Below are 26,419 nucleotides of genomic sequence, written 5' to 3' on the forward strand. Positions count from 1 at the left end.
GGCCATCACTTTGTCCTTGGGACTTCTAAATTCTTAGTGACAAGAAGTTAATTATTAGATCATGGGGTAACTAATATTTCTACAGGATTCACCCTTTCTCTCAGCAGTAAGGATAAAGCCACTTCCAACTTCCAGTAGAAGTAAAGAAGAACGCATAAGTTCTTACGCATTCAGGACAATTTTTTTAAAAACCCTTGGCAGGTGTGTGGACATATGTGTTTATAAACAAACACATTTTAGATATGCACTGTTGGATGTCTATCAGAGAGGTATGGTACAGGGTATCAAGATTCTTGAATTTTGATCACATCTTTCTTTTACAAACTACTACTTCTTGAGTGCTTCTATGTGCCAGGGACTCTTTTCAAGCAATTAATCCAATTATCTCATTTAATTCTCACAATCCTACAAGGTAGAGATCATTATCCCTATACCACAATGAGAAAATAACATTTCAGAGAGGTCAAATATAATCACCCAAATGCTTTCAATTAAAAAGTGCCAAAACTAGGATATCTCTGAATCCCAAACCCATGTTTTGCTGTACTGTTTTGCCTTCTAACTGTGTGTGTGTGTATATCTATATATCTATATGTATATCTAGATATATATTTTTTAAGATACAGATGTTGATATGGTTTGGCTCTATGTCCCAACCCAAATCTCACCTTGAATTGTACTAATCCCCATGTCATGGGATGGACCTGGTGGGAGGTAACTGAATCATGGGGGTGGGTTTTCTTCCATGCCATTCTTGTAATAGTGAATAAGTCTCAAGAGATCAGATGGTTTTATAAAGGGGAGTCCCCCTGCACATGCTCTCCTGCCTGCTGCCATGTAAGACGTGCCTCTGCTCCTCCTTCGCCTTCTGCCATGATTGTGAGGCCTCCCAACCATGTGAAACGGTGAATCCATTAAACCTCTTTCCTTTATAAATTACCCAGTCTTGGGTATGTCTTTATTAGCAGCATAAGAACAGACTAATACAGATGTCTAAGCATGTTCCTTACTCCCAAACTTAAGGAACTATAAACTATCACAAAGCATTGTTTATATACTACTGGATGTTTAAATCAATCATCTTAATCCACACAAGTTTGATAATAATGTTTTTTAATATCTGTGAGATGAATAAAACCACCATTGGCTAAGGAGTTCTATGTGCTAACAATTTTCTAGAAGATTTAAGAGATAATAATAATGCAAAAGTCACTGTATAGTAAATGTGACCTCAGGTAGAAAACTCCCAGATGCAATTGTTAAGTTCCCTATGGTGTCTGCATTCTTCATCACTACAATGATTCTTGAAATTGAACTTAAGTAGACAAAGGCATTTGGCTACAGTTATATCCAGTATGATTAATATATTACTACTGGAAAAAGCAAAGTACCCATTTCCGCATTCTCATCCTATATCAAATTAGATAATATCTGTCAAAGTTCTGTAACCTATTATATATAGGTAAAAGAATTATTTTAAGTATCATATTTCCTTTCTCTAATTCTGTATGCAAATTACGGAGGGTCCAGTTTGCAGTAAGTTTTATTCACTTTAAAATTACCTATAAAAGAATAATGTAAGTCTATTATACACATTAGAAACTTTTTGTAAGTTTTAGGGAAAGTTGTAAGGCTCAAAACATCAAGAAACTCTTGGATTGTATCCCTAAAACTTGTCACTGACAGCATTCCACATAACAACAGAAAGATTCATGGTCAAATAATTTGACATGTTAAACAGATTAATTTACTGAAGAACTTCCTGGAATCTTTAATACATTATGTGCGCTCTGTCTCTTAAAAAGCAGTAGATGGTACTTTGCAGATAAAATGTCTCTTAAAAAGCAGTAGATGGTATTTTGCAGATGTAATAGTTAAAATATGTACTGTTTCTCCCTATCAGTCTTTCCCCATCCCCTCTTACAAGGCCACTCTTTCACATGATGCAGGTTTCACCCTGTGACATGCTCCAGCCAATTAAACATGAGAGTTAATGACATGTGCCACTTCCAAGCACCCTTCTTAAGAGTCATAGTTCCATCACTTTTCTCTTTCCTCTTTCCTCTGCAAGACGTGTACGTGCCAGAAAGACTGCTCCTTCAGTTTTGGTTCAGGAATGAACAGGACACAGAGCAGAGTGGCAGGAGACTAATCAGGGACATGAACACAAATGAGAAATAAATGTTTATTGCCATAAACCACTAAGATTTGAAGGCTCTTCTGATATTGAAATGTAATTGACTAAGTTGACTGATCTGTTTTCCAGATTTATTGAACCCTGGCATCCTTTTGCCAAGTAACATCTTCTAGGATTTGTTTCCTCAATTACTCCTGGTTTTGTATGGCATCTTTTCTATTTCTCAGTTAATACTGTATTTAAGACAAACATATAGGTCAGCTAGAAAGTATGCAGTGTTAGCCATCTGCAATTAAGCTTCCATTTTAAATTTTATCATTAGTGTGAATTTCTGTCAATTTCTGCTTATAGTCAATAAAACATTCTATTGCAATAATCTGATTAACATTCAGAAATTGTTGGCTCAGATGGCTACTTAGTGAAATCTGCCATAGCAATCTTGGTTCATTACTTAGTTTTTCTGAATAGGTCAGATAAAGGGTCCGGGCTTTGCTTTCTGTATATGTATTCATATTTAGCAAATTCAGAATACTGCTACCAATTCCATTTTCTTTAAACCTCACCATACTCAACTCTCTTTTAGATTAGCAAACGAGAACATACTTGAAATTTCAGTATCAATTTTTGAAAATTCCATAGTCTATACTGCTGACTCAATAAAACCATAATTAACTGTATTCTGGCTGGCATTCTTAAATTCAGAATTTGTATTAATATTTGTATCAAATGTACCTTGAAGGATAGCACAGTGAAGAAGAAAAACAGCAATTAAATTCCAGTCTTCTCACTGGCATTAAAGTTTTCTTGTTGTTTAAATGCCCTATTATAAATACACATTCAAGTAAATCATATACATTTTACTATGTGTACAATCCTAGACAATGACCTTTAGGAGACTGGTTCAGAGGCCTTATATCTATGCTGACATCACAGAAGCAACATTCAGTGATATAGTTACCAAAAGGGAAAGGTAGACACATAATCTAGACAGATGTAATAAGCTACAAAAGATGCTTTAAAACAGAAAAGGTTTTGGATTAATCTTAACTAAAAAGTTAAAGAATAAGTTCCTTTCCTGAAAACTATAACTAAACAATATTTACTATATTTGCTCATTTTAATTTACAACAGTTCCTCAGTCTTATATATCATCAGTTCACCATAAAGTATTCAGATACCAGTAAAGCAATCCCACATCTGATTCCCAGATTGGGGAAACTCTATGCATTTAAGTAATTATTATTAAAACTAATTTTAAAATATTATTGCCATACATTAAAGTTAAAAACTTTTCCCCCTAAAACAACAGCTTTGAAAATAACTAACATACAAAAAGACAGTTACAGTATCTGCAAGTTTCAGAATTTTATATAATTTGGCACATGTATATATTTTAAAATCTCAACTTTTTCCTTTATTATGTGGTTTTCATATTTAAAGTGGTTTCAAGATGCAGCTACACCTACCTTTATTATTTTTAACAGGTAAGAAAAACTCCATAATGCTTCGATACTGATTCATTTTTCAATTAAAGCCAACAGGAGTACAAAAAGCAGCTTTTGGGGAATAGATCAATTTAATACTTATTTAGGTATATAACCTCTAAGTATCTAGGACTTTAGAAAACTCACTTTCACCAATAATGCAGTACTGTGGAGAAACGAATCAGAGATTTTGAAATGGCTAGTTTTAAAATTTTCATGATTTTAAAAGAAAATTTGACTTACTTGATAATGGAGATTAATAAAAGTCACACTTTAAAAAATAATAAAATTGACAAGAAAAAAAATATCCAATTATCACACTTCCTTGATCAAGATGGATTATGGGGAAAAGTTGAGACCAGCTCTGACAGCACATAGTTCTTGACTGCCTCACTGCTTCCAGGTAAGTAAGTAAGATGGACCTTCACAACAGCTCTTACCAGTCAAGTCAAGACTTTCCATTGTGATTTCAGTGGAACATCAGAACTTCCAGCTTCTGTGATGCAGTGGGATTCTGTGAAGGATCCACAAAAAAGTAGTTAAAATGGTGAGCCAGGAAGGTCTTTCAAATAAAGCTGACATTCATTCTCTTTAGCAAAATAATCTCCAAATAAAATGAATTACCAGCCAAACAATCAACATGAGGCAAATCTCCCTACACCAATGCTAGTTAGAGAAAGTGGCCTAAAGTGTTTACTGTCAATTTTAACAAAAAGACGGTCATTAAAATTATTCAATGGGAATTCTGAGATTAAGGTTACACATACTAAGAACTAATCATGGGCAATAACTTCTTGGCCTTTTGGCTATAATTAAGTGTAGAATTACAGGCAAATCCCCTGGAAAAACATAGGGTTAAACAGACACCCTGATTAAATCCAAGTTATTTTAAATGACTGGCCCCACTCAACTAGATAAACTGTGATTCAGATATTAATATTTATGATTTACCTTTTAAATAATTTAAAGTTAATAGGGCAAGATAGTAAAAATGAACAAACAAGAAAGCAGCCTGGGGTGAGGGGTCCAAATAGAAAATAATTTTTATTTTTTAAGGATAAAGGATGAAGTACATATAAGATCAAAATCAGTGAAATGGTGTACATGTAAACTAATGGAATTTTATTTTAATAACACTGCAAATACATATCCCTAAACTGTATCATTTCTAAGAATTCAAAAGTTATCATTTATGTTTCTTTGTAAGACAGATTTAGGTTGCTTCAGTGGTGAAACTAAATCCACACTCAACTAAAAGAAACAACTCCCTGCTCTAGGCAGATTATGACAATATATTTCTTCTCAATCTGTAAGCTACATACTGTGGAAATTGAATATCATAAGTTCTCTGACAGCCAAACAGAAACCCTCCAAATTTTATCTGGCTATTACAAATGGCCACATGAGTAGCCTCAGAAAAGCAGTTGCAGCATAGTCTGGTCTGCATTTAAATCACTAGTATTTCAGAGAGCGTTCTGATTTGATGGAAATGAGTGGTGATGTGACATATCAGAGAGGCAGGTGGCCCAGCAGGGGGGAGTGCCCTAAGTATGAGCACAGCCCTACAGAACGGTGACTTGAATGTGCCCTGAGACCAATGCCTGGGCAGATTTTCATCTGAGCCACCTGGTACCTATCTGTGTTCTCTGGGTCCCACTTTGGCTTACTTTCAACCTCCAATCACTCCCACAGGGCCTTGGCTTCCTGAGTCCCGGTGATTAGCTCCACTGCCTCATTAGGAACTTGTCTTTCCCTTTTCAAGGCCTCTGCTTCCCACCCATGACACTGCACACCCCCCTCCCAGTCCTAGCCAGCACTGATCTGGCACAGCCCAGGATTCCCTCTGAGAAACTTCATAATGGCAGGTGGGACAGCCATGTATTATATATTATTTGTCCCTTACAAACAGGGCATCTGACTTGGCATCTGAAAAACCTATCTTACAGATGTGGCCTAAACCACCACTGAAACATGCTGAAGCAACTGGCTTTTTGGCACAGCTCTCACACTCCCCCTTGAGGTGCTGTTTTAAAAAGCTTTTTATTCTAAAAAAGGTGAAGTGCCACCTGTTACAATGAGGCAGATTCCCAATCAGTGTTAATGTCCAGCATAACATTCAAAGGCACGTCATTGCAAAATCCCCTAGTATGCCAAATCTGTGTTTTGCACCCTGATGTCACTACTACCTAGTCAGTGCAGAAGGGACTCTGAGGTAACCATGCTGCCCACTTACAGAGAAGAATATTTAATCCCCATGAATGACTGCTTTTCTGATATTTTCATCAATTCTCTGGGTAATAGATTAAGCTTTAACTAACTCATTTTCATACATACCCCTAATTCAATCAAGCTCAATAAAAGTCATTCTGGACTGCAATTATTTGCTAAGGAACAATTACATTCAAATGAAAAAAAAAATTGCTGGGCATGATACCATGCGTGGTACAGACGCCTCTCCATTTATGCAGTAAAAACAACAACAAAAATGGCCAAACTGCTGGAAAAGGAAATAAGGATTGTTTTTCCTCATCCTTCGGAAGACAGAATACTCATGCTTTTATACCTTAAAGAGGGGGGAAGCAGGGGATGAAAAAGCAAATTTTAAAATTATTGCTTTCAACTACATTTATGCTTTCAAAGAGGCTGTATTTCTAATCTAAGAGCCAGCACGACTTCTGAGACCCAAAGCAAGTACAGGTCACAAACTAGGAGTTCTAATACCCACTCTTCCACAAAACTGTCCCCTGACTTCCTCCATTTCCTCAGCAGGTACTGTATTCCAATTTCCACTTTATAATGCAAGTTTTCTTAAAAGATTTTTCCTACTATAAAACTACTTCTCTACCTTTATGTGAATACAATTCTTATCTTCCGATCAACTCACTATTTTATATACTACATGTTGATAAAATGAACTTAATCACCAAGCTTTTACTTCCATGTAATATAATGTAGTCGTGCTTGTAGCCAAAAAATTCTTGATTTAATTAAAGCCTTCCCTGTCCTGGGCATGCATAACCATTTCCCACTCCATATATTCTGTTATTCCCAACAGTAGCCTCAGACACATTATGCAATTTATAGTACTGAAAATGATGTTGTTATATCAACTGCTATGCAATTTTGGCCAATGAATTCCATGCCTCAGGTCACTGTTGTCCACTACAGGCTAAAGGCCTAGAAATGATAAACTGACAGTCTGATCTCTAGTTAAATCATTTGCTGGAATAAAATATCTTCATATAAAGATAACTGCAGGAACATATATACACTCACATACACACACATATAAAATAAAAGTGACAACATAAACTATGAATAAAGACAAAACTTTTGTTAAAATCACCCATCTGTCTTTTACAGTTGAAGCTTAAACCACAGCTGTTTCACAGGCATTTCTGGCCAAGCACCAGTCTTTAACTGAAATTACAATGTCAGCTATACTGAGAATGGAAATCTCTCAAAAAAAAAATGCAAATCTGAATTACCTCTTTGTCACCTTCCCACCCCTACCTTGGCATTTCCTCATTACTCCTAGAGCCTTTCAGTTGAAAAACATTAAATATAAATATGTCTTAAGAGTTCCCTAGATAATTTGGCAGTAAACCAAAGTAACTACTAAGTAATTACAGATTTGTCCATTTGTTTGGATTCTCCAAAAACAGTATCAGAAAACACTAGGTAGCACGGACAGAAAACTACAGCATTCATTGTTTCAGACGGGGCCTTTATAATAGCAGACGAAAGATTTGCAAATCCTCTCCCCTCCAGTACTCAATATTGAACCAAGTATAAACTTATTTTAAAAAATGACCAGCAAGGTGTTGGTGGCTCACACCTATAATCCCAGCACTTTGGAAGGCCCAGGCAGGTAGATCACTTGAGCTCAGGAGTTCAAAATCAGCCCGGGCATCATGGTGAAATCCCATTTCTACTAAAAATACAGAAATTACCTGGGCATGATGGTGTGGGCCTATAGCTCCAGCTACTCAGAAGGCTGAGGCAGGAGAATTGCTTAAACCTGGGAGGTGGACGTAGCAGTGAGCTGAGATACTGCCATTGCACTCCAACCTGGGCAACAGAGTGAGATTCAGTCCCAAAAAAACAAAAAAAAAGAAAAATTACCTACCACCTACCTATATGCCAACAGAATAGCAAGGCAAATGATGTAGCCTTTTACTATTTGGGAAATTACTAACCTACTATGCATTAACACTGCAAAAACTATTATAATAGAGCGGGCACGCTGGCTCATGCCTGTTAATCCCAGCACTTTGGGAGGTCGAGGCAGGTGGATCACCTGAGGTCAGGAGTTTAAGACCAGCCTGGCCAACATGGCGAAACCTTGTCTCTACTAAAAACACAAAAATTAGTTGGGCACAGTGTTGGGTGCCTATAATCCCAGCTACTTTGAAGGCTGAGGCAGGAGAATCACTTGAACCCGGGAGACGGAGGTTGTAGTGAGCCAAGATTGCACTACTGCACACCAGACTGGGCAACAGAGCAAGACTCCATCTTACAAAACAACAACAACAACAACAACCACCAAACAGCTATTATAAAAGAGTTACTGCTTTCTTAAAGCTGATGAGATATAGTTGGGTGATCACGTACACAAACAAACAAAGTTAAATATTAATAGCATAATATGTAATAAATGTCAAAATGGTAAGCAAAGAAATTTTTTAAAGTTAGAATATTCCAGGGGATCTAGGAGATGAATAAAACTGGAGCCTGTAGAACCAACGGCAATTAGGAATACAGACAGACAGGATGGAGGAGAGTGTTAAAGGCCTAGGACGAGCAAAGTTTCAATACTAAAGCAATCATGACTTGCTGGAAGGGATAGGAGGCATATGCAGCAGATCTGGTTGAAGTACAGGGTTCACATGAGAAAGTAGGACATGAAATGTGGGCAAATGAGAAAGCAATGTGATTTGCTCTTTTTTCTCTCCATAGTTTCCTAAATAGCAGACTAATGTTAGCAGCATGGTGGTATACTAAGCATACTGGCCTTAGGTTTACTATCCTGCAATTGTGGGCCAATGCCTAAGCCTCTCTGAGCCTCTATTCCTTATCAGCAAAATTGGGATAACAATCCCTACATCTTTCATGGTTGCCTTCAGAATTATCAGAAGATATTATAAATTCACAGCATTTGGTATACAATAGGTGCTCAATAAATGTCAGTAATCTTATTAGAGATAAAACTAAGGGGTAGAAAAGCATTTAATAAAGTTACATTGTGAACACACTTAAGTTTGCCTTGACTATTCTCAGCATTTGGATGCTGAATGAATTGCTACCTCTCAAGTGTTATTTCACCATAGATTTTATTTTAATTTAGATGGCTTTCATATATATTTAATTCTGACAGTCTCACTTTTAACCCTACCAATTTCAATGTACATTAGCTGATTTAATAATACAAATATCTTATTATAATGAGCACTTGCCTTAAGATTTTTGCTGCAAGGACCATGGTGGAACCATGAATGTCTGCAGTTTCCGTAAGTGGAGATGTAAAATGAGTAGGCATTAGTCCAGTCAGATGCCTCTTTTAAACATGAATTGTATCAACGAGCCCTTCTCAGGTATGGGATACCACACATTTAAGGTAAAAAGAGTTTCACTTCCAGGAAACATAAAAACATGTTTGCCAGCAGCTACATCAGGAATAATGACAGGGAAGCTCCAGGATCTTTGGGAAGATTCATAAGCTCTATCAAGCCACTGAGAACTAAGCTGGAAAATAAACAGTGAAGATAATCCCAGCCCCATAGGATACCCCTCAGAGACTGGGTTAGCTGAAGAAAACCCTGACTTACACTCTTTAGGCACCAGTCGGCACCTTCAGGAAGGGGTTCTGCAAATGAAACCCACTGGAGAAACCTTAAGACCACCTTGTCTGTTGAGGCAAGAAAGTGTTCCCTTGGCTGCTTTCACGTCAGCAATAATTTGGCAATAATTTGCAATATATAAAAAAATCACATTCTTAATAAAAAAAATTTAGTCCAAAGTCATTTGATAAAAAGGGAAGTCATTAATTATCAGTTTACATAATTTTAAATGGAAAATACTCAGTTCCAAGAAGCAAAGGACACTGATCTCTTATTTTCCCTTATTAATATATTAAATAATGTCATTTAACAGCATATTTTGATCAAAAATTATAATACATTCCTTTGCTTTTTTGAGACAGGGTCTCGCTCTGTCGCCCAGGCTGGAGTGCAGTGGTGCAACCTCGGCTCACTGTAACCTCTGCCTGCTGGGCTCAGGTGATCCTCTCACCTCAGTCTCCTGAGTAACTGGGACTGTAGGCACACACCACCACACCTAGCTAATTTGTCTGTGTGTGTGTGTGTGTGTGTATTTTTATTTTTTATTTTTTTTCGTAGAAGAGCGGTTTCTCCACATTACCCACGCTGGCATCTTGAACTCTTGAGCTCAAACAGTCCTCTCACCTCGGCCTCCCAAAATGTGGAATTACAGGCGTTAGCCACTGTGTCTGGTCATATGCTACTTTTTTTTTTTTTTTTTTTTTTTTTTTTTTTTGAGACGGAGTCTCGCTCTGTCGCCCAGGCTGGAGTGCAGTGGCCGGATCTCAGCTCACTGCAAGCTCCGCCTCCTGGGTTCACGCCATTCTCCTGCCTCAGCCTCCGAGTAGCTGGGACTACAGGCGCCCGCCACCTCGCCCGGCTAGTTTTTTGTATTTTTAGTAGAGACGGGGTTTCACTGTGTTCGCCAGGATGGTCTCGATCTCCTGACCTTGTGATCCGCCCGTCTCGGCCTCCCAAAGTGCTGGGATTACAGGCTTGAGCCACCGCGCCCGGCCATATGCTACTTTTTAAAAAACAAAAAACTGTACTGTCCAGAAAAAGTACCTGTTTCAAGTGTGTCTAATATATTTGCAGCAAATTGCTGAAAGATTTGTTACAGATATATTAATTTAATACTATATTATCAGGATATTCCTGATAATGAAGACACAAAGGAGTCTACTCAAAAGTGACTAATGGCAACTGTCAAGATGCTCCTTTAAAGTAACTTATTACAAAGCAGTTATCCTTGAGACAAAGAATATCACATGGCAATTAGTTGTTTTAAATCAGAAAACTAGGCTGGGTTCCATGGCTCACGCCTATAATTCTAGCACTTTGGGAGGCCAAGGCAGGAGGATTACATGAACTCAGGAGTTCAAAACCAGCCTGGGCAACACACTGAGAAGACCCTGCCTGTACAAAATATTTTAAAAACTGCTGGGCATAGTGATGTACGCCTATAGTCCCAGTTACTTGGGAGGCTGAGGTGGGAGGACTGCTTGAGACCAGGAGTTCGAGATCAGCCTAGGCAACACAGTGAGACCTGCCTGTACAAATTCTTTCTTTTAATTAGTCAGGCTTGGTAGTTTGTGTCTGTAGTTAATACCAGTTACTTGGAAAGCCGAGGTGGGAGGATGGCTTAAGCCTGGTAGTTCAAGGCTGCAGGGAGCCATGATTGCACCACTGCCTTCCACTTGGGTAACAGAGTAAGATCCTGTCTCAAGGCCTTGAGAAAGAAAGGAAAGGAAAGAAGAAAGTAAAGGGAAGGAGGAAAGAAGGGAGGGAAGGAAGGAATCCAAGAAACTTTCCTTAGAGTCCATCAGGGAAGTCCAATCACATTTCCATAGCCGAAGCCAAGTAGGACCCAGAAAGTTTAAGTGACTACACAAAAGACCATCAGCTGGTTTATGACAGAGCTGTGACAACATCCCAGGTCTTCACATTGCTTTTCTCATGACTTCACACTGCTGCCCTTGTAGGAGTTGATGTTTTTCCCTATCACACATCCTGTGAAATCACAGGATGACAGAATGTTGGAGGCAGATAAGAGTTTGAAGCCACTCAGTTCAACCCATCAACCACACAGCCAAGACAGAGGCAGAGGTAGGCCAGAAGCCAAGGCTACTGCCATGGTCAGTACACTTGCCCTGTATCACACTGCCCTTCTGGAAGATGATCAATCCGTTTGATCTGCAGTTTGTCATCCACAGACTAGCAAAAGGCTCCAGACCAGATTACAACGCATCCCTACTCTTCCTGTGTTCCTCTACAGAAGCGTTCAGCTGGAAAAGTATCATAAAACCAGGGCCTAAGTTTTTACTGTCAATGTTCAGTCAGAATCAGAAAATGTTTCTTGGCTCTAAAACACTTTCTCCTTTCTAGTCTGAAGGCAAAGAAAGATGCCTTCCACAGCCTGTTAGCTGTAGAAGTGAGCATGTAAAATATTTCCCTGTGTTCCTAAATATTCCTATAAATACCTTAGAATAAAAAGTTAATGTCAGTGTAGACGGTATAGAGGAATTCTCTGTAGTTTCCACACAATTTTGTTGTGAACCTAAAACTTCTAAAAAAAAAAGTCTATTATTTTTTAAAAAGTTAATGTCAGTTTATTACATTCTAACTACATTCAAATTATATACTGACTAAAGAATAAACAGCAAGCCAATGCCAGTTGAGAATATATGAAGAGTAACTCTCCTTTAAATGCTCACCGCATTAGAAGCGCCTAGTACAAATTAAAATTATGTTCTCCATTAAAACTAAGCACATTCTCTACAGTAACAACCTCTGTATAATATAAATGCTCTACCAATAATTAATCCTCAATAAATGCCCTCTGCATTAGATCTACTGCTCCCATAGCAGTCAATATTTAAAGAAATACAAAACATTTAGTTTAGATTAAGCCAATTCAAAATAGCAAAGGAAATATTCTCCAACTATTTCCATTAATAGATATAGGGTTATCCTTTGTCCCTAATTCCAGTGTAGTAACCCACAGAAATTAGTGCTATACAACTCCGGGGGCCACCAATTGTAAGTACTACAAGGCAAATGGCAAAAGGCTTATCCCGAAGCAGCCTAAGAGATACCTGTAATAGCCATGGTTTTTAATACTGCTAATAAGTATTTTGAAATTTTAACTTCTTATATAATTAACAATATCAGATTTTGTCACCTTTCAAGTTAAAAAGAAGTCTCATATAGAAACTTTATTTAAATAGCAGAATAATCAGCTACATAAGTGTATTTTCCATATTGGCTTTTCTTAAGCAGCAAATTATAGACATGTATGCTTTTGCCTGCTCATCATACAGTCCCCCCCCCACCCCCATTCCCTGGTAAAGGCACTTAGATTTTTAGAAAAATACTCCATGTACCTTGAATGTATATATATTTTGGGAAAACAGTCCATGGCTCCTTGAGTGGAACTGACCTAATTCTACCCAAGTTTCAGGTATAGAACTATCACCCAGGCTTGGTCACTCAGCTTATTCCACGTTCGTGAACACTGCAGCTGGGTGATGAATGGGTACGAAACCTGAATCATGGCAAAGTATGCAAAATACATAATACAAAGTTTATGCTATATTATTCCCAGTGCCCAAAGGGAAAGGAGACAGAGAGTAGAGCAATTAGCAGCTTTGTTGAAATAAAAGTATTGGCTGGGCGCGGTGGCTCACGCCTGTAATCCCAGCACTTTGGGAGGCTGAGGCAGGAGGATCACGAGGTCAGGAGTCCGAGACCATCCTGGCCAACACGGTGAAACGCCGTCTCTACTAAAAATACAAAAATGAGCCGGGCATAGTGGCGGGTGCCTGTTAATCCCAGCTACTCCGGAGGCTGAGGCAGGAGAATCGCTTGAACCCAGGAGGCGGACCTTGGAGTAAGCCAACATGGCGCCACTGCACTCCAGCCTGGGGAACAGGGTGTGAATCCATCTCAAAAAAAAAAAAAAAAAAAAAAAAGATGAAAATACTGAACCACATATATACAGAATACTGATTTATTTTACTTTATTTCAAATCCTAACCTCAATGACTTTATTCAAAATTTTTGGCACATGATGATATTCTGTAAGTCAAGATGTTTAGATTTTACATTTTCCCTACACATATCAATTTCTCCTTCAATTGTATTTCCTATAAAGATAAGTTTCAGGTTTCAACACAAATACTAAAAACTGGCAAATGTTAATTTGACTTTTAAAACTAATTCTACAGTATTTTCAATATCTTGAAACTTGTTTATGTATGGCAGTATACTTAAGTGGACAGTGACACATAATTCATTTTCCATTCAAGGTTATGGCCTGATATTTTTTCTTAGATTTAGCAGAAAAACTAAAACAAAACAAAAACATGGACTCATTTGGAATACGGTGTTTCACTTCAGTGAGAGTTATTACACACATCTCCAGAAAAACATAACCAATTTCTGAGGAGTTAAAGCAAAATATATCAATACCCAAACTATTCTGAATACAATTTTCAAATAAAGTCTTCAGAGCTTGAAAAGGCATAGTGTTTGAGTTACTTTTATAGATGGCAATAGTCATAAGGAACCCAAGAGATGGGTATCGTATAATATATATGATAATTATTTTCTTCACTGGATCCCTTATATCAACTTACTTGATCCAGGTCTCTTTCATAAAAGTTGAATTTAATGTATGTGATATGGTCACATATAAACATCACATAACCAAAAACATAAACTTCAAACTACTGAGCTCTACCATTACTCAGATTCCAGACAAAGAGAATACTTGCTATAACTTAAAAGTAACAAAAAGTATTTGTTTATTCTCTGGAGGTAAGGTGGATAGAAAGAAAGGCATCATTAAATGTAAATTCAGACCTAAGATTTATTTCCAAACGTTAGCTATATCAAGGCTTTTACGGGTTTCCGGAAATGCCAAAGCCTGCTTTGATAACAAGGGTAAAAGCAAACTTCAATTATTCTAGTGTCAGGGTGAACAGTAACAGGAATAGTAACACACTTTGGATTCCAATTCTGAATCATAGTTTATAGCCTTCAATGAATCTCATCAGCATCAAGTTTCATATAATAAATTTTGGGGGATCTTCAAGAGATTGTCTACGATATAGACTTGAATAGGCTTGAAATTTAAGGTTATTTGTTTACAGTAAAATCTACAACACAGTTCAACCCTGTTGCTAGAAAATACTTAATTTTAATTAACTAATTAGGTCCTGCTTTATCTCCATACTCCAGTCCTCCCTCCAAAGCTATTTTAATATGCTTACTGAATATTTTGTATGGTACTAATTCTACATAGAGCTGAGAATGGTACATCAGATAACAGAGGTAGAGGAGAGGACAGATGCTGTTAAGAGGGAAACTCTAGGTTTCTCTTTTGAAGTTCTAGCATGAGAACTCAAATAATGCATACTAACAGACATCTGTCTAAGCTAAAAATCCAACGGTGGAGTAATAAGACGAGGTAGCATGTAAGCATACCCACAGACACAAGTAAGCATTGTCATCTTTATCTGTTTATATTACTGAAAGGTATCGCCTATAGTCTGAACTTAGTAGCATCAAGTAGAATGAATAGAAGTCCAAAAGTAGAGAACAGAGAGGGGATGCCTACCTTAACTGAAAAGCACGTAAAGTGACAAACTGTAATATGAGTCAACACTGTGAAGTCGCTGGCTAGCAAGAAGAGATGAAAGCCCACTCTATCTGGTGCTATCTGTTTATATCCGGTAAGAACATAAAGACTACTGAGAGATTATGGAGAGGGGCTAAGAAATCCTGTTGGGGGCACAATGGTTGAAGGAACTGAAAATGTTACTCTGGAAAAGAAGTGCTCTTTTCACATCCTTTTATGGTCTTAAGGAAGAGACATCAGACATAATTTTGTATGGTGGTTTCATAGTGTAAAACTGAAATCAATAAGCAGATGTTTCTAGCAGGCAGTTTTGGGGGTTCCGTATGAGGAAATTCTTTCTAACCATCAGATCTGTCTAAAAATGAAAGTTCCTCTTGGATGTCTGTGCAGGGCACTGAGGCCTTAGAGTCTAAGATTCTAACATTTCAAGATTCTCTAGCTTTCAGAAAACAAAACAAATGAGAGCTGGAGACCATGATGCCTGAAATCAATCAAGTCCGCAGTCGTGATGCCCAGAGACAACCGCTCTATCCCTTTGATCCGCACCAAATATGCTAGTGCAGTAATACATTTTTAAAAGTTCAGGTTCTACGCATTTTAAATCATGATTCATATCAGTATTAATATCAAACTCTTTAAGGAACTAAGAATTGATCATATGCCAGTTTCTAATTTAAAGATAGTATAGAACTTTTCATAAAATCAAAAGATTTAATAATAATGTAATTCAATGATTATATATTTAGCTTATGCTCATTTTATTGCACTACATTGAAACTGTTAACATGAAATTCAAAATAAATAGCATTATTATCTATTTTCATAGGACTGTTTTTTGAAATTCAAAGTACTTAGAAATATTCAAATCTATTAAAAATTATTATAGTAACTTACAAAGTTTTTCCCCCATGTTATATATTAAGAAAACAGAGCTAAAAATAGCTACAGTTATACTCATTAACTGTACAAATACGAAAAAAAATATCCACAGTACAAATTATCAGATGGGTAAATCATTCAACTACAAGGCTTCTCTATGCACATCAGTTTTGTTTTACTTTTGGTTGTCATTGTTTTTTAATCACTATTTTATGAACATCCCAAAAGAACAGGCTACTAATGGTAAAAGAGCAAAAGGATTTGTTGGAATCATTTAACAAGGGATTTTATCGTCCAATTTGTATCTTACAGACTTAGATTCACATTTTTATTGCATTATCTTATAAAATTTGCTTTTCAGCATATTTTTAGCTGACCTTGCAGGGTAGAGAATGCACCCCAGAATTGAAGATCATGAGGTTAATATCTTTGTAGAATTAACATGCCTTATAATTGACTTCCTAAGGGATTTTACCATTTTTCCCCTGCAGGGGATGTTCCCTTTCAGTTAAAATTCCACTGTACAGATAACTACTTTGATAACAGATGACCTCTTTTATTAATCACTTATTTTCGTTGTGTGAACCCTTCTCTGAAGGTTATTCCAAACATCTGACATAAATAAAATTCCCACAACCCTAAATTTAAAAATCATATTTCCTTTATAAAAATTAACTTCAAATAGATTACAAGTAGACACACCCAGACACTTTCAAAAACTGAAAGTACTAATAAACATGTAAAAGTATTTCTAAGGCCAGGCATGGTAGCTCACACCTATAATCCCAGCACTTTGGGAGGCCAAGGCGGGCAGATTACCTGAGGTCAAGAGTTTGAGACCAGCCTAGCCAACATGGTGAAACCTCCTCTCTACTAAAAATACAACAACAACAACAACAACAACAACAACAAATTAGCTGGGCGTGGTGATGCACGCTTGTAGTGCCAGCTACTCGGTGAGGCTGAGGCAGGAGAATCACTTGAACCCAGGAGGGGGAGGTTGCAGTGAGCCAAGGTCGTGCCACTGCACTCAAGCCTGGGTGGCAGAGGGAGTCCATCTCAAAAAATAATAATAATAAAATTAAAAGCATTTCTAAGATTGCACCAGAGGTTCCCACTAGGATCTGAAATTGAAACCTGTGGGCCAGCTCTTGATTGCCAGTGCTAAAGAAAGGCAACTGAATTAAGAATTCTGAAAACCATTTTCAAATCACTTTGAAATACCTTCTTCTCCCATAAATACATTTTCTTAAAATGATATATGCAAAAATAATTTAAGTTTTCAAATATAACAAATTTAATCTAACTACTATTTATGTTTCTTATGGTTAAAAGTAAAATCAATTTTACATTTCTTAGATGACACAAGGCAGAAAAATATCAACTGCAGAGAAGTTAAAGAGTATTCCGTAGCTAAGGAAAATCGACCTGGAATTGAAATGTCATCAGGTTGCCATAAATAATCCACAAATAGCAAAAAGAATGCATGCACTGGTAATATATTTCTAGGTAAGAGACCCCCACACAAATGACGATGACTTTAAAAACAAAATAGAACGCTGAAACCTGTCTGAAGTTAATTAGATTTTTATTTTTAGGTTTTTTTTTTTTTTTTAAAAAACTAATTCTAAGCAGGAGAATGGTTTTTAACCCAAATATGCCAGAATAAAACTTACACTACGTATCAAACACAAAAATGTTAGGTTAAAGTCCTCCAGATGACCTACACTGGGAGACTTACTTGACACTTTGAATTTTATTCTAACACTTCACTTTCTTCCACTACACATATCTCCTATGGTGATTTTCTTCTTCCTTGTTTTAATCTAAACATCTTCACTATTTTTTATCCAAGTGCCTGCCTGGGCACTTTATGAGGTACGCTTGATTAGGCTATAGTCAGATGTGCCTAGGATGAACCTAAAAATGAGCCCAAAAGCTTAGAGGGCTGGGCAGAGTGACAAGGTGGTAATTTCCCTATTGTGATGGAAAAGACGGCCAGAGCGGTGGCTCACGCCTGTAATCCCAGCACTTTGGGAGGCTGAGGCGGGCAGATCACGAGGTCAGGAGATCGAGACCATCCTAGTTAACACGGTGAAATCCCGTCTGTACTAAAAATACAAAAAATTAGCCAGGCGTGGTGGCGGGCGCCTGTAGTCCCAGCTACTCGGGAGGCTGAGGCAGGAGAATGGCGTGAACCTGGGAGGTGGAGCTTGCAGTGAGCCAAGGTCACGCCACTGCACTCCAGCCTGGGCGACAGAGCAAGACTCCGTCTAAAAAAAAAAAAAAAAAAAAAAACGAGTGTCCAGGTGATCAGGATGAGCAGCAAGCTAAACAGTTCGTTCTAGTCAGGCAGAGATCCAGTTTGGGATCTCTTTGACATGGGGTGTTATAACGAATGAATCAGAAAAAGTTTGAGCAGACAGGAAGATTTGTGAGTCATCTAAACACACACCATCAAACCTATGGTGAAGAGATGTCACCCAGGGACCTCCCCAAAGGAGAATAGGGAAATCAGCGGCCCATGGGCTGAAATCTCAGGGAACCTTCACAGCCTGGCTTTTGACAGTTCCTTTTTCATTGTGAGAAGAGTTAGGAAAGAAACATAAACAGATTATCACTCTTGCCCATAACTGACACTGTTGAGTATTTCTAGGAGTTGGTCTAAACCCGTTCTCTGGGCAAGCTAATCCTCAAGTACCCGCTCCCAACAGCACATGCCTGTCTACTACATACATTATTCTTCCACAACTTTTCCTTATAATTCCACACATTTCAAAAGATCTCTATACTCAAACAAAGCATGTTGTACTCGCTGAATTACATTCCCTTGGCCAGATCACATCCTATTTTCCTGTTAGAATTGGTTTAAAGATGAAAGATAAGCTCATTGCTTTGGCAGGCAACAGAAATGGCAAGCTCACTGGGTCGGGGCAAATTCTATCTGAAAACTAAATGCCATTTTCCCCACTTCCACCCCAGAAATGTAAGTAGTTCAGTCCAAAATAGTTTAGGCAATGATAGCAACCAAAATAATACCAGAGTTCCCCATCCGCATCATGCAAAGGAGTGGGGAGGAGGAGGGAGAACATATTCAAATATAAAGAGTCCTTGTATTTACTCTGAGACATTTAACTACTCAGAACTTGTATGGACCTCAGAAAGTTTCCACAATGCCTCTTCTTTCTGAATCTATCATTCTCAAGCTGGACTATAAAACACAATCACAGGAGACACTTTAAAATATGCAGATACCCACACACTCCCTCCCCTAAACCAATTAAATCAGAATAATCCTGAACATTGGTCTCACGCATCCAGAGCCCTAAAAGCTCCCCAAGTGATTCTAAGGCGCAGTCAGGCTTGAGATCCACTGAGGATATAGAAGGGGTGAAGTTATAACAATTAAGTGTTAAAAACTGACAGTATTTGTGACGGATGAGCTCAGAGGACTAAAGTGGAGGGTTTAAAATGGTCACAGGTAATACTGAATCAGACCAGTTAGGCTTATTCTCTTTTATGGCAAGACTGTACCTCTACAGACAGGCATCTCACCAGTTTATGTCACACATTTGAATGGATCTGTGTATTTAAAAAAAAAAAAAAAATGGTGTTGGAGGAAAGTCTCAATATACGCAATGTGAAACTGTCCTTACATTCACAAAGCAGTAAGGAAGAGATGTGGTTTGTTCATCGTGCCCCCTCCTATGTTCACCACCACATTTGATAAACATGTTTTGCAACTCAGCTGACTAATAATAAGAATGCATTCTGTGGCTACAAGAGAAGGGCAAAATTTCTCTTTGTGACCACTAGGCTCCAACCAGAAGTATGCCATGATTTTTATTAAATAGATGGAACACGTTTGGTACTAAATGATGTGTTTGTAGAAAGAAAAAAAAAAAAATTTTTCCCATGGCCAAAAGTTAATGACATTGGTTATCATCTTTAACACACCAATGAGCAGGGGAGATGAGGGGCACTATATCCTCTATGAGGCTGCCCAATTATTTCACAGTAGCTTCAAACATCATTCCACAATGGTGCTCAACATCATGTGCATAATGGGTACTAATTTCGGGATAGCTTTCTCTCATAATTCATCGGTATATTTTCCCTGTATTAATAGTTGGCCCTTCTATGTAGAAATAAGTGGGGATTTATATATCCATGGACCCTGGATAGGTTTCAAGTGATATCATAAGCAAGTTGTTTGTTTTTTATATTATTTTGTTTTGATTCCTCCTCATTAGCAATTAATTTGCATCTTACCTTCCTTTTGTGAAGAGGAGGTTCTAAGGGACAAAGCTACTGAACAACCTGAGACTTTAGCTACTCAAATCACCCAAAATGCACATCCTCAGCTCTGCAAGCTGAGTACGGAGAGACCCAAATCTTATCGGGTGGGGAAAAAAGAACTTAACTACCTTAGAAATTGCAGGCTTCCCAGAGCTCAGCTCAAACATTTAAAAAGTAAACACTTCACAATTACAAAGAAATCAAAATACTTCTTTCAAGTGGAAAAAGATCAAGGAAATAAAAAAATGCTGTTTGTGATAAACATGATATAGTTTACTATCTAGAATTGTTCTAGACAAAAAGATGCTTCTCTTGGGTACTAATACATGCAGTTTCTAATCTCTCACCCCTATAAGTTCCCATTTCATTTTAATTAAGAAAAACGAGCTGTGAAGGCCAATTTTCAGAGCAAGACAGTGTAAACTGCACATCTTGATCAAAGAAATACTAATTTTAAGTATTAAAAAACCCTAAAAATCAGTGATAACCAAGTATTTGATGACACATCTATTTTATGTTTGGTTCCATTTCACAATGTGACCTAATGTTCTGTGAATTTTAATAGTATGTCACTGAGATAACTGGAGAGTTCGTTAAATTAAATGGAAATAATAATCTCAATGAACCCTAAAAAAAGGTTTCCTCACATAAAAATAGTACATATAAAAAAGATATGAGAAAAAATTATTTAATCTATCTCAACTTCTTTCTTTACTGAGAGGTTTCAAATGATTAGTTTTATATTTTGACATCTGAATTGAGAGATATTTTACTTTAAAAATTGGGTAATATGTTTTTTTTCATTTCAATAAAAAAAGAAGCAAACTCCTGTTAAATACACTTTACTTGCACATGCACACAATTTTCGTTTATAAACAGCTGCTTTTTAATTCAATATCTTTATTTATTAGCAATTTTACTACAAAATATGGAATCCTTTATATCTTTCTATACTTTAAAATTGTATAGAATTTCTATCTTTAAATTGGTACAGTAAGCATTTATATCTTTGGTATAATTTTTTAAAATATGGAGCCCTCCAGTGGCCAAATATAAATACCATGATAAATCAAGATATTCTACTGATTGCCATGGGTACCACCTCCTTATGAACTCGTTTTAATCCTATGTTTAAAGAAGATAATTGCTTCAGTTAATTTCATTCATAAATAACCAGATGTAATCAGACTCTAGATTTTATAAAATGATGGACATTTTCCAGTGTTATAGTTCCCTTATTATTCATTGCGATACTAAGAAAAAAACTCATTGAAAACATAATCACTATCAAAATAGGCATTCTAAGAAAAAAGGAAGCAACTTTTTCAGATACTGAAGAAAAATTCATTCAGAGAAAAACATTAAATAAGAAAGTTCATGCTTTTGGTGGGCACAGTGGCTCACACCTGTAATCCCAGCACTTTGGAAGGCCGAGGCGGGTGGATCACCAGGTTAGGAGACCGAGAGCATCCTGGTTAATATGGTGAAACCCCATCTCTACTAAAAATACAAAAAATTAGCCAGGTGTGGCGGCGGGCGCCTGTAGTCCCAGCTACTCAGGAGGCTGAGTCAGAATGGCATGAACCTGGGAGGCGGAGCTTGCAGTGAGCAGAGATCGCGCCACTGCACTCCATCCTGGGCGACAGAGCAAGACTCCGTCTCAAAAAAAAAAAAAAAAAAAGACACTTCATGCTTTCTTTCTTACAACATATAAAAATAACTATTTTACATTCTTGTTACATATTAGTTTTAAATAATTAGTGCCCTCTATAAAGAAACCATACCTATATCACTATTAATAGTGAGATATGGTCAATTTAGAAAAGAAAAAAAAAAACTGAACCTAGTTAAACTTAGAGAAAGTAAAAGATATTCAATTATAAAAAAATGCATGTATAACACTTGAAATGCATTATTCTTCTTCAATGATTATGTTCTAGGTGGTAATCAAATTAAAGAGTTCACTGTGGGTCAAAATTGTGGCTTCCAGCATTTATCAATATTCCTGCCTCAAAACTTAATTGCTATTACCACTTGATACCTAAATAACAACCCATCAAGCTTCTAAACCAACTAACAATTACAATAACGATCTCAAGATTTAATCTCTTTGGCCAGAGATCAGTGTTCATCTCTTCTTCATAGAGACACATAAGCCTCTGCATTTGGGAAACAGTCAGAAATTGATTTCTTCTGCCCAGTACCATCAATAGGAAACACACTAAATCAAACGGGTGTTTCAATGAGCACCTACTAGGTTCTAGAAGCCTTCACTGGAATAATCTCATTTAATTGCTACAGTAATCTGGTAAGATAAGGTGGTAGCTAGTAAACCCAACCAGTGATTTTCACTTCCTGGTAGTACTTCCTTCCATAAAGAATAGGGCTGACCCACGTAAGCAGTAAAATACTGAATAAATGATATTGAGAATTCTGAGGCTAGATCATTTAAGACATTGTGGCTTCTATCTCAGTCTCTCTTCTACTACTTGCTCTGGGAAATACAAGCTGCAATGTCCTGAGAACATTTAGAAGTCCTATGGAAGGCCAGGTGTGGTGGCTCACACCTTTAATCCCAGCACTGAGAGGCCAAGACGGGCAGATCACTTGAGGTCAGGAGTTGGAGACCGGCCTGGCAAACATGATGAAACCTCATCTCTACAAAAAATACAAAAATAAGCCGGCCGTGGTGGCGGGTGCCTGTAATCCCAGTTACTGGGGAGGTTGAGGCAGGAGAATCACTTGAACCCAGGAGGTGGAGGTTGCAGTGAGCTGAGAACATACTATTGCACTATAGCCTGGGCAACAGGGTAAGACTTCATCTCAAACAAAGAAACAAACGAAAGTCCTATGGAAAGGTCCTCATGGTGAGGAACCTCATAAGCCCTCCTGCAAGCCAGGCACAACCTTGCCAGGCATGTGAGTGAACCACCTTGAAGTGATCTTCCCAGTCCTGGTCAAGGCTTCCCATGAATAGAGCCTGAGCCACCATCTTGACTGTACTTCATGAGATACCCTGAGCCAGAATCACACAGCTAAGTACTCCTAAATTCCTGACCCACAGAAACTGTGAGATAATGAATGCTCACTGCTTTAAGTTTCACATGATTTGTTACACTTCAATAGATAACTAATACAGATTGATACTACAACTGTTTTTATTTTACAGAAAAGCCCAGGAAGGTATCAGATATGCTAGGAAGAAGAATATCTTTTTGTTGAACTATTCTTTCTTTTTTTGTCACTAATCATTTGGTCATTTCACCAAAACATTTAACCTATAATATCCCAGATTTTCCAATCACCCATATAGAACATGTTTCTTCTAGCTTTGCTTGTTAAATAGATTAATGTTCCTAAACTTTTTTAAAAACTTTAAAATTGTTGACAGAAAGTATATTATTGATTGTATAATTTGGAGCCCATTTTACCAATGATCATGTCTCAGCTTGTGTGCCAAGCATGTAGTATGTCCAGAACTTATTTGTAAGTAAGTGAAAATCCCCTTTTTTCATAACCTGTCTTTGTAACTCAAGAAGTAAGGTATATACATTATATGTATGAAAACAGCACTATGTGCCCCATGAAAAGATACGATTATTTGTCCATTTAAAAAATTTCACATGTAACAAACCTGCACACACACCCCTTGAATCTAAAATAAAAGTTAAAATTACATATAAAATAAAAACAAAGAGAAATAAAAGACAACAATTCTAGAGCTACAGGAGACCTAGATGAAGGCACCTATATGGTGAAGTTTTTAATATACAGACTGTAAGCATTTATGGCCAAAAGGCCAAAACAAATTAAAGAATTTTAACAAAGAGAAAGAAACTACAAAACAAAACCAGTTTCTGGACATGCAAAAAAATAACTGATGTTAAAAACTCAATGGATGAATCGAAAATTAGATTATACAGGCCAGGCATGGTGGCTCCCATCTGTAATCACAGCACTTTGGGAGGCCAAGGCAGGTGGATCACTTGAGGTCAGGAGTTCGAGACTGGTCTGGCCAACATGGCAAAACTCCGTCTCTACTATTAATAAAAATACAAAAATTAGCTGGGTATGATGGTGCATGCCTGTAATGCCAGCTACTCAGATAGCTGAGGCAAGAGAATCACTACTGTGTGTGTGGTGGAGGTTGCAGTGAGCTGAGACTGTGCCACTGCACTCCAGGCTGGGAGACACAGCGAGACTCTGTCTCAAAAAATAATAATAAAATTAGATTATACACAACTGAGGAGAAAATTAGTGAACTAGAAGCAAATTGGAATAAAACAATCAAAATGAATCGTGTAGAGATAAAAGTATAGAAATTACAGAATAGAGGGTAAGAGATACAGGAGATACAGTAAGGTCTAACTCTTAAGTCTCAGAAAGAGAACAAGAAGCAAATGAGGCAGAAAGAAGAAATTCCAAAGTTGTCCAGCAATTCTCTTTGAAATTATTTAAAATCAGCTAGCTTTAGCAGTACCTTCTCCAACAATCAATGCTAGAAGAAAATAAAATAATAGAATTATCAGTCATGGCCCAAGAATTTTATAACCAGCCTAATTACTATTTGCCTAAATTCAGGAGCAAACTATGAATGTTATTCTCCTATGTAAACTACTTTTTATTTTTTCTTTTTTTGATAAGGAGTCTTGCTCTGTTGCTCAGGCTGGAGTGCAATGGCACGATCTCGGTTCACTGTAACCTCCACCTCCCGGGTTCAAGCGATTCTTGTGTCTCAGCCTCCCAAGTAGTTGGGATTACAGGCACCCATTGTGCCCAGCTAATTTTTGTATTTTTAGTAGAGATGGTGTTTCACCATGTTGACCAGGCTAGTCTCAAATTCCTGACCCCAGGTGATTCACCTGCCTCAGCCTCCCAAAGTGCTGGGATTACAGGCTTAAGCCACTGTGCCCGACCAACTATTTTTAACTAAATTAGTCCTGTATTTTATAATAATTCTATTAATATGCTATACATTTTTAGCGATAAAAATTATTTTTATTATGCCCTGCTGAATTTTTTAAAAACTTTTCAAATACTGTATATTTTTTGCTTTTAAGCTTGTAAATATGATGTTTATTAGCCTATAGAATCCAAAGCAAAAGGATTCTAAAAAAATTAAAAAATAAAAATTTTTAAACACACACACAAAAAACAAGGCTAATGAGCCTACAGCAAAGACAGTGTGATATAATTTATCTAAATGCCTTGTTTTGTGTAATGGATAAAAAGCACTTACTATATGCCAGAGGTATTCTAAATGCTTTACATTAACCACTTAGTCCTCATTAACAACCCCTTAGGTAGGCTCTATTATCCCCATTTTACAGAGGTACAGAGGTAAGGAAGGGGAGCTTTTTCAAAGTTACACTGATAGCAGAGACATGATTGAACCCTGGCAGCCTGGCTTCTGAGCAGACTCAACCATGAGCCTAGATTGATGCTCATCATCTGTAATCTCTTTCATAAAGTGCAATGGGTATTCAGAAGATAAGGTGCTTTGGAATTTTGCTACATTTGAGCTTTAAAGGCCAATTTTAACACTTGTATCTACACAGTATTACTACTCTACATCTGCTTTCCTCGTCTGTAAAATAGAGAGTAAAATAGGTTACATTTTTATATTTATGAATACTAAGTGAAAACATGAATTTAAAATCACCCTGTACAGTATCTAACCCATAATCAGTATTTCTTTATGTTTTGTCTTTTTTCCAAAGGCAGGTTTATATTAAAAACAATGAAACTTTCACATTTCAGGGGCCTTCACTTTCATAACCCCTTCTAAGTAGTGTACTTAATTTCATATTCATAACTTTCTATTCCTTTTCTTAAAGAGGGTCTCCAAATTAACCTGGATCTCCTCCTGCCCTTCCTGTTAACAGTTTCCATACTAAAGCAACCCCACTGGATCCCAGGTTCTGAGCAAGGAGTAAGCACACTCACTTCGTCTGTCCCACAAAAAGCAGCTATAAAACCTGGACAAGATGCATGTGGCAGCTAAAAGTAGACGGGAATAGAGGAAGAACAACAAAATTTGAAGTACCATTTTCTCTGTTCTCTCACATGCTGGGCCTCAAATATTTCTGTGGAGGTAGGAAGAAGGCACAAAAAACCGGGACCCACAGAAATGGAGCAAAAATTCTGAAAGTGGGAAATC

General features: G+C 37.3%; 1 protein-coding gene across 20 annotated transcripts in view; it reads right to left on the minus strand.

Annotated features, from left to right (window-relative positions):
* BBX (BBX high mobility group box domain containing) overlaps positions 1-26,419 on the minus strand; it is a 276,188-nt gene that overhangs the window by 153,797 nt on the left and 95,972 nt on the right. For 16 of the 20 annotated variants that reach the window (XM_033211372.1, XM_033211393.1, XM_033211391.1 and 13 more), the window contains one exon: positions 4,062-4,135. The gene's annotated coding sequence lies outside the window, so the exon portion shown is untranslated. Of the gene's footprint in view, positions 1-3,864; positions 4,136-5,288; positions 5,387-26,419 lie in introns of those variants that run through there. The other 4 variants (XM_033211382.1, XM_033211388.1, XM_033211392.1 and 1 more) reach the window with 2 other exon arrangements.

The sequence above is a fragment of the Trachypithecus francoisi genome, unplaced genomic scaffold (assembly GCF_009764315.1).
Source record: "Trachypithecus francoisi isolate TF-2019V2 unplaced genomic scaffold, Tfra_2.0 Lachesis_group0, whole genome shotgun sequence".
Taxonomy (NCBI): domain Eukaryota; kingdom Metazoa; phylum Chordata; class Mammalia; order Primates; family Cercopithecidae; genus Trachypithecus; species Trachypithecus francoisi.